Consider the following 7,615-nt stretch of genomic DNA (forward strand, 5'->3'; position numbering starts at 1 on the left):
TGATGAGGAATCGCTAAAAGTTTGCTAAAGATCTAATTTCTGTTTGCTTCCTAGTTAATCTCTTTTTTTTCTCCACATTAGAACAGAACCAAGGGGGGCAGAGAAGTAGCCTCAGTGCTCAGTCTTCTTCCTCTCCCTTCCCTTTAATTCCACTACCCTGTCTTTCTAGTACTTGAATCCACAGCACTCCAAATTCCCTTGGCCTTTGCTGTAACTACGGCTTCCTCTTTGAGCACCCATTGGCTCAGGGATGGGGCCCAGAACTAACCTGGTTGTCTGGCTGGAGGGATTTGACGGTCATGGCTACAAGCAATGGAAGTCTTCAGGCATATGCGCCTATAGTGCATTTTCTATTCTTCAAAAAATAGAGAACACAACTCCAAATAAGGAGAATTGACGACCATGACTGAGAAGCTGAGATGTGAGCTTAGCTCTCCAGGATTCCCAAACCTTCTTCTTACAGCTCACTGCCTAAAAAGCAGGAAGGGGAAGAGATATGTGCTCAACAGCTGGCTTAAAAGCATATAAAAACCCAGCATTATTTTGCATTGTGCTACAAAATAGGGCCTGAAAGTTGCACGTGAAGTGAATTTTTATTTAAAAACTCACAAGTTGTTATTGACTTTGAAGATATTTGCAGACGTGTTCACTCAGTCCTGCGGATGAGCTTCTCGCCTGAACCGAATGCTCCGCCAGCCCCCTCACCCTTCACACTTACACATGTGCGTGCGCGCGCACACACACACACACACACACACACACCCCTTCCCCTGGCTGAGCCTTTTCAGCTCTCCTCATCACTTCTCCAAGAAAGGTTTCCTGGACCTCCAGGATTCAGTCCCCCCTCACCCTTTCACTGTCTCTGTAGCTCTTCTCACTGTTCTCAGTGGGCTCGCCATTTGCTAGTAGACCAGGACAGTGTTTGGGTACCAGGCTCTAGAGCCAGTCTGCCTAGATTCAAACATCAGCTCTGTTGCTTTTATCAGTCATGGGATCTAGAGCAAGTTTCTTAACCTTTGGTGCCTCTGTTCCTCATCTCCAAACTGGAGATCAGAGGAGCCACCCCAAGGATCATTAGGTGGAATATGTGAGGTTAGGCATGGAAAGCTTTTGGAAAAGTGTCCAGCACAAAATAAGTTCCATACAAACATTTGCTATCATTATCCACGAGCTGTCAGTCTTTTCTCAATAGGCTGTAAGGCGCTTGAGTGCTAGAGCTGTCTTTGTATTGTTCCCCACTGCACTTCCAGTATCTAGTATCTACATTCAATAAGTCGTTTTTTAAAAAATAAAGATGTGAAATCCTAGAATTTCCTCTGTCATCGTTAAATCTATCTCATCCATGCCCCACCCACATCCACTACTGTCGCTACAGCTGGACCTGTGATCACCTTTGCTGCTCCAGAACCTTTACTGATACTTTCAAATATCTTTAGTCCCAATGGTTATGGCACTAGGTTCAGAATAAAAGAGTGGCAGTTCTAAAATGCAGTCGTTCTACAGTCTAGGACACCACCATCACCCTAATTCCAAAACCAAAGATACCACCAAAAAAGAAAACTATAAAGCCAATATCTTTGATGAATATAGACATGAAAATTCTCAACAAAATTTTAGCCAACCAAATCCAGCAACATATCAAAAAGATCATACACCACAACCAGGTGGGATTCATCCCAGGTGCACAAGGATGGTTCAACATACACGAATCAATCAACGTCACACACCACATTCGCAAAAGAAAAGTCAAAAACTACATGATCATCTCAATAGATACAGAAAAAGCATTTGATAAAGCCCAACATCCATTCATGATCAAAACTCTTACCAAAGTGGGTATAGAGGGAACATACCTTAACATAATCAAAGCCATTTATGACAAACCCACAGCAAATATAATACTCAGTGGAGAAAAGCTGAAAGCCTTCCCACTAAAATCGGGAACAAGACAAGGATGCCCACTCTCTCCACTGCTATTCAACATAGTACTGGAAGTCCTGGTCACAGCAATGAGACAAACAAAAGAAATAAAAGGCATCCAAGTAGGAAGAGAAGAGGTAAAACTGTCACTGTGTGCAGATGACATGATACCACATATAGAAAACCCTAAGGATTCAACCCAAAAAAATACGTGAACTGATCAACAAATTCAGCGAAGTAGCAGGATATAAGATTACCATTCAGAAACTGATTAATTTATGTATACTAACAATGAAATATTAGAACAGGAATACAAAAATACAATACCTTTTAAAATTGAACCCCCAAAAAATCAAATACCTGGGAATACACCTGACCAAGGAGGCAATGGACATATATGCCAAGAACTATAAAACATTAATCAAGGAACTTAAAGAAGATGTAAAGAAATGGAAAGATATTGATGCTCCTGGGTTGGAAAAATTAATATTGTAAAAATGGCCATACTACCCAAAGCAATCTACAGATTCAAGGCAATCCCTATCCAATTACCCATGACATTTTTCACAGAACTAGAACAAACAATCCAAAAATTTATATGGAACCACAAAAAACCCAGAATTGCCAAAGCTGTCCCAACAAACAAAAACCAAACAGGAGGCATAACTCTCCCAGACTTCAAGCAATATTACAAAGCCACAGTCATCAAGACAGTGTGGTACTGGTACCAAAACAGACATACAGACCAACGGAACAGAATAGACAACCCAGAAATAAACCCAGACACCTATGGTCAATTAATCTTTGACAAAGGAGGCAAGAAAATAAAATGGGAAAAAGAAAGACTATTCAGCAAGCATTGCTGGGAAACCTAGACAGCAGCGTGCAAATCAGTGAAACTAGAACACACCCTCACACCATGCACAAAAGTAAACTCCAAATGGCTGAAAGACTTAAACATAAGACAAGACACCATCCAACTCCTGGAAGAGAACATGGGCAAAACACTCTCTGACATCAACCTTACAAAGGTTTTCTCAGGTCAGTCTCCCAAAGCAACAGAAATAAAAGCAAAAATAAACCCATGGGACCGAATCAAACCGACAAGCTTTTGCACAGCAAAGGAAACCAAAAAGAAAACAAAAAGACAACTTACGGAATGGGAGAAAATCGTTCCAAACGATGCAACAGACAAGGGCTTAATCTCTAGAATATACAAGCAACTTATACAACTCAACAGCAAAAAAAGCCAATCACCCAATGGAAAAATGGGCAAAAGACCTGAATAGACATTTCTCCAAGGAAGATATGCAGATGGCCAACAAGCACATGAAAAAATGCTCAACATCCCTGATTATAAGAGAAATGCAAATCAAAACTACCATAAGATATCACCTCACACCAGTCAGAATGGCCATCATTACTAAGTCCACAAATAACAAGTGCTGGAGGGGGTGTGGAGAAAAGGGAACCCTCCTGCACTCTTGGTGGGAATGTAAGCTGGTACAGCCACTGTGGAGAACAGTATGGAGGTACCTTAGAAATCTATACATAGAACTTCCATATGACCCCGCAATCTCACTCTTGGGCATATATCCGGACAAAACTCTACTTAAAAGAGACACGTGCACCTGCATGTTCATTGCAGCACTATTCACAATAGCCAGGACATGGAAACAACCCAAATGTCCATCGACAGATGATTGGATTACCAGGGTTTTTGTTTGTTTGTTCACTTTGGCCAGGCCCACGGTATGTGGAAATTCCCAGGTCAAGGATCAAACCCCTGCCACAGCAGTGACACAAACCACTGTAGTGACAATGCTGAATCCCTAATCCATTGCACGACAAGAGAACTCCTATGAAGCATTTAAGAAAGAAATAATGCCAATCCCACAAAATCTCTTCCAGAAAACTGAAAACGAGGGAATACTTCCCAATTTATACCCAATTTAATTTATGTTGGTAGCAGGGTACCAACATTACCCTGCTACCAACATAAAAGACATTACAAGAAAATTGCAGACCATTATTCCTTATGAAAACAGATGTAAAAGTTCTAATAAAATTTTAGAAATTTAATCCAATAACATAGAAAGAGATAATACACCATGACAAACTAAGGTTTATCCCAAGAAGGTAATGTTGCTTTAACATGAGAAATCTATACATACTATTCAGCATACTAACAAACTAAAAAGGAAAACCATGTATCTTTAGAAAATAAGCACATAAAGCATTTGACAAAACCCAACCTCCATTCCTAATAAAATCACATAGCTAAGTAGGAATTGAAGGGAATTTTCTCAACCTGACAAAAAGCATCTATGAAAAACTTTGAGCTAATATCAAACTTAAAGATGAAAGTCTGGAACAAGAAAAGAATATCCACTTTCATCACTTCTATTCAACCCTGTACTGGAGATTCTAGTTAGTGCAATAATATAAGAAAAAGGCTGACATGTGAAATCTGAAAAAAGGACGGATTGAACTTCTTTGCAGAACAGATGCTGACTCACAGACATTGAAAAACTTATGGTCTCCAGATGAGTTTGGCGGGTGGGGGGATGTGCTTGGGCTGTGGGATGGAAATCCTGTGAAACTGGATTGTGATGGTCATTATACAACTACAGATGTGATCAATTCATTTGAGCAGTGAAAAAAAGAATACTTCCGTAAAGCTAGAAAAATTTTAAAAAAAGAAAAAGGAATAAAAAGCATACAAATCAGAATAAATAGCATATAAAATTGTCTTGATTCATAAATAACATGATCATCTGTATAAAAATTTAATGGAACTTAAAGTAAAAGCTATTAATAAGTGAGAATATCAGTTTTAGGATCTAAAACCAGCATACAAAAATCAAGTGAATTCCTATATACTAGCAACAAGTAATTGGAAACTGAGTGTTTAAACTGCTACTTCTACAGCATCGAAAACATAAAGTATTAGGAATAAGTCATCCAAAAAAATATGGGAAACCTGTACACGGAAAACCTCAAAACATTGTTGAGAGGAATTAAAGAAAAACAAGATAAATAGAAAGATATAACATAAGTATGGACCAGAAGACTCAATACTGCTAATGTGTCATCTATCCCCAAATTGATCTACAGGTTCAAGGCAACTTCAATCAAAATTCCAGTAGGCTTTTTGCAGAAACTGACAAGCCAAAATCCACAAAACACATATGTAAATACAAAGAATCTAAAATAGTCGAAAACAACCCCAGAATAGAAAAACAGTTGGAGACTCAACACTACCTGATTTTAATACTTCTTGTGATCAGAGTAATGAAGAGAATGTGGTATTTGTATAAATATATACCAATAGATCAATGAAGAAACAGACCCACACATACATGAACAACTGTTATCCACACTGGTGCAAAGGAAATCCAAAGGAAAAACAGTAGTATTTTCAACAGTGATGCTGGAACAACTAGATACCCATAATCAAGAAGTAAATTTTGATCCATACTTTGTACCACATGCAAAAATTAACTCAACATGGATCACTGTCCTAACTATAAAAACCTAAAATTATAAAATTTCTAGAAGAAAACATGGAATAATAACTTTTGCCACCTTTAGATAGTCAAAGATTATCTAGGTACAATAAAAGCATAACATATGAAAAACTGGATTTTAGCAAAATCTTCTGCACTTCTAAAGACACTGTTAAGAGAATGAGACAGTCAGCTCTACAGGTTAGGAGAACATTTTTCCAAATATATATGATTTAAAAAACCTATATCCAGAATACATAAAAATCCTCAAAATTCATTTAAAAAATTAACTCAACTTTTAAAAGAACTAAGGATTTGAACGGACACTTCAGGAAAAAACTATATGTATATGTGTGTATGTGTGTGTATGGCAAATAAGCATTAATAGGCTTAATAGGCTTGAGGTTTAATATGATTAGTAATTAGAGAAACGCAAATTAAAACCACAATGAGATACTACTAGGCACCTATTTGAATGGCTAAAATAAAGATTAAAAACAGAGATTGATAATACCAAGTGTTCTCGAAGATATGGAGGAACTGGAACTCTCACACACTGATGGCAGAATTATAAAATAGTACAACTTTGAAAAATAGTTGAAAGTTTTTTTTAAAAGGTTACCACAAAATCCAGCCATTTCACTCTTAGGCATTTACTCCAAGATAAATGAAAAAATACATCCAGGAGCTTTCTTGTGGGGCAGAGGGCTATGGATCCAATGTTTTCACTGCAAGGGTTTAGGTCACTGCTGTGGTGCAGGTTCGATCCCTGGCCCAGGAACTTCTGAATGCTGTAAGTGTGGCCAAAAAAATAAAATGTCCATAAAGAGCTATACACAAATGTTCTTATCAGCTTTATTTTTAATGGCCCAAAATGGAAAAAATCCAAATGTCCATCAAAAAGTGAATGGATAAACAAATTATGGTATATTCACACAATGGAAGAGTACTCAACAACAAAAATGAATAAACTATTGATATATGTTACATCATGATTGAATGCCCAAATAATCCTACTGAATGACAAAATGTATATAATCTACATAGTTCTGTTTATATGAAATTCTAGAAAGTGCCAACTAATGAAGAGTGACCAAAAGCAAATCAATGACTACATAGGGATGACAAAAATATGAAGCGTTAAAGGAACACATGATGCATGATGCATGATGGAAAACGTTCGGAAACAATGTATTTCTATATATTTGCAACAAATGAAAATTAAAAGTTAGAAAGCAGTCTCATATACAATAGCATCAAAAAATACCTAAGAACTAGATGTGGTACATATACACAATGGAATGTTACTCAGCCATCAAAAGGAACGAGATGTCATTTTTAGCAACATGGATGGACTTAGAAATTATCACGCTAAGTGAAGTCAGTCAGACAATGAGACACCAACATCAAATGCTATCACTTATATATAGAATCTGAAAAAAGGACACAATGAACTTCTTTGCAGAACAGATACTAACTCACAGACTTTGAAAAACTTACGGTTTCCAAAGGAGACAGTTCGGGGGTGGGGGGATATGCTGGGGGTTTGGGATGGAAATCCTATAAAACTGGATTGTGATGACCACTGTACAACTATAAATGTAATAAATTCATTGAGTATTAAAATAAATAAATAAAGATACCTAAGAACTTCATTGTAATGCAATACCTCTTCCCTGAAAACTATAAAACATTTCTGATAAAAATTAACTATTTAAATAAATGGAGAGAAGTACTACATGCATAATTTGAATTTTCAACATTGCTGTTATCTACTCTGCCCAAATAGATGTATACATTCAACACAAACCCTACAAAATCCCAGAAGTCTTTTTCAAAGACTAATTCTAAAATTCATATGGAAATGCAAATTACTTAGATTATACAACTTAGTATTTTTTTTTTTCTATTTTTAAGGGATGCAACTGTAGCACATGGAAGTTCCTAAGCTAGGGGTCAAATAGAGCTGCAGCCAACCGACCTACACCACAGCCACAGCAACACCAGATCCATCCACATCTGCGACCTACACTACAGCTCACAGCAACACCGGATCCTTAACCACTGAGTGGAGCCAGGGATCGAACCTGCGTCCTCATGGATACTAGTCAGGTTTGTTACCACTGAGCCACGAAAGAAACTCCCAATATAGTAGTTTAAAAGGACAAAGTTAGAGGACTCACACT

The sequence above is a fragment of the Phacochoerus africanus genome, chromosome 10 (genome assembly GCF_016906955.1).
Source record: "Phacochoerus africanus isolate WHEZ1 chromosome 10, ROS_Pafr_v1, whole genome shotgun sequence".
NCBI classification, from domain to species: Eukaryota; Metazoa; Chordata; class Mammalia; order Artiodactyla; family Suidae; genus Phacochoerus; species Phacochoerus africanus.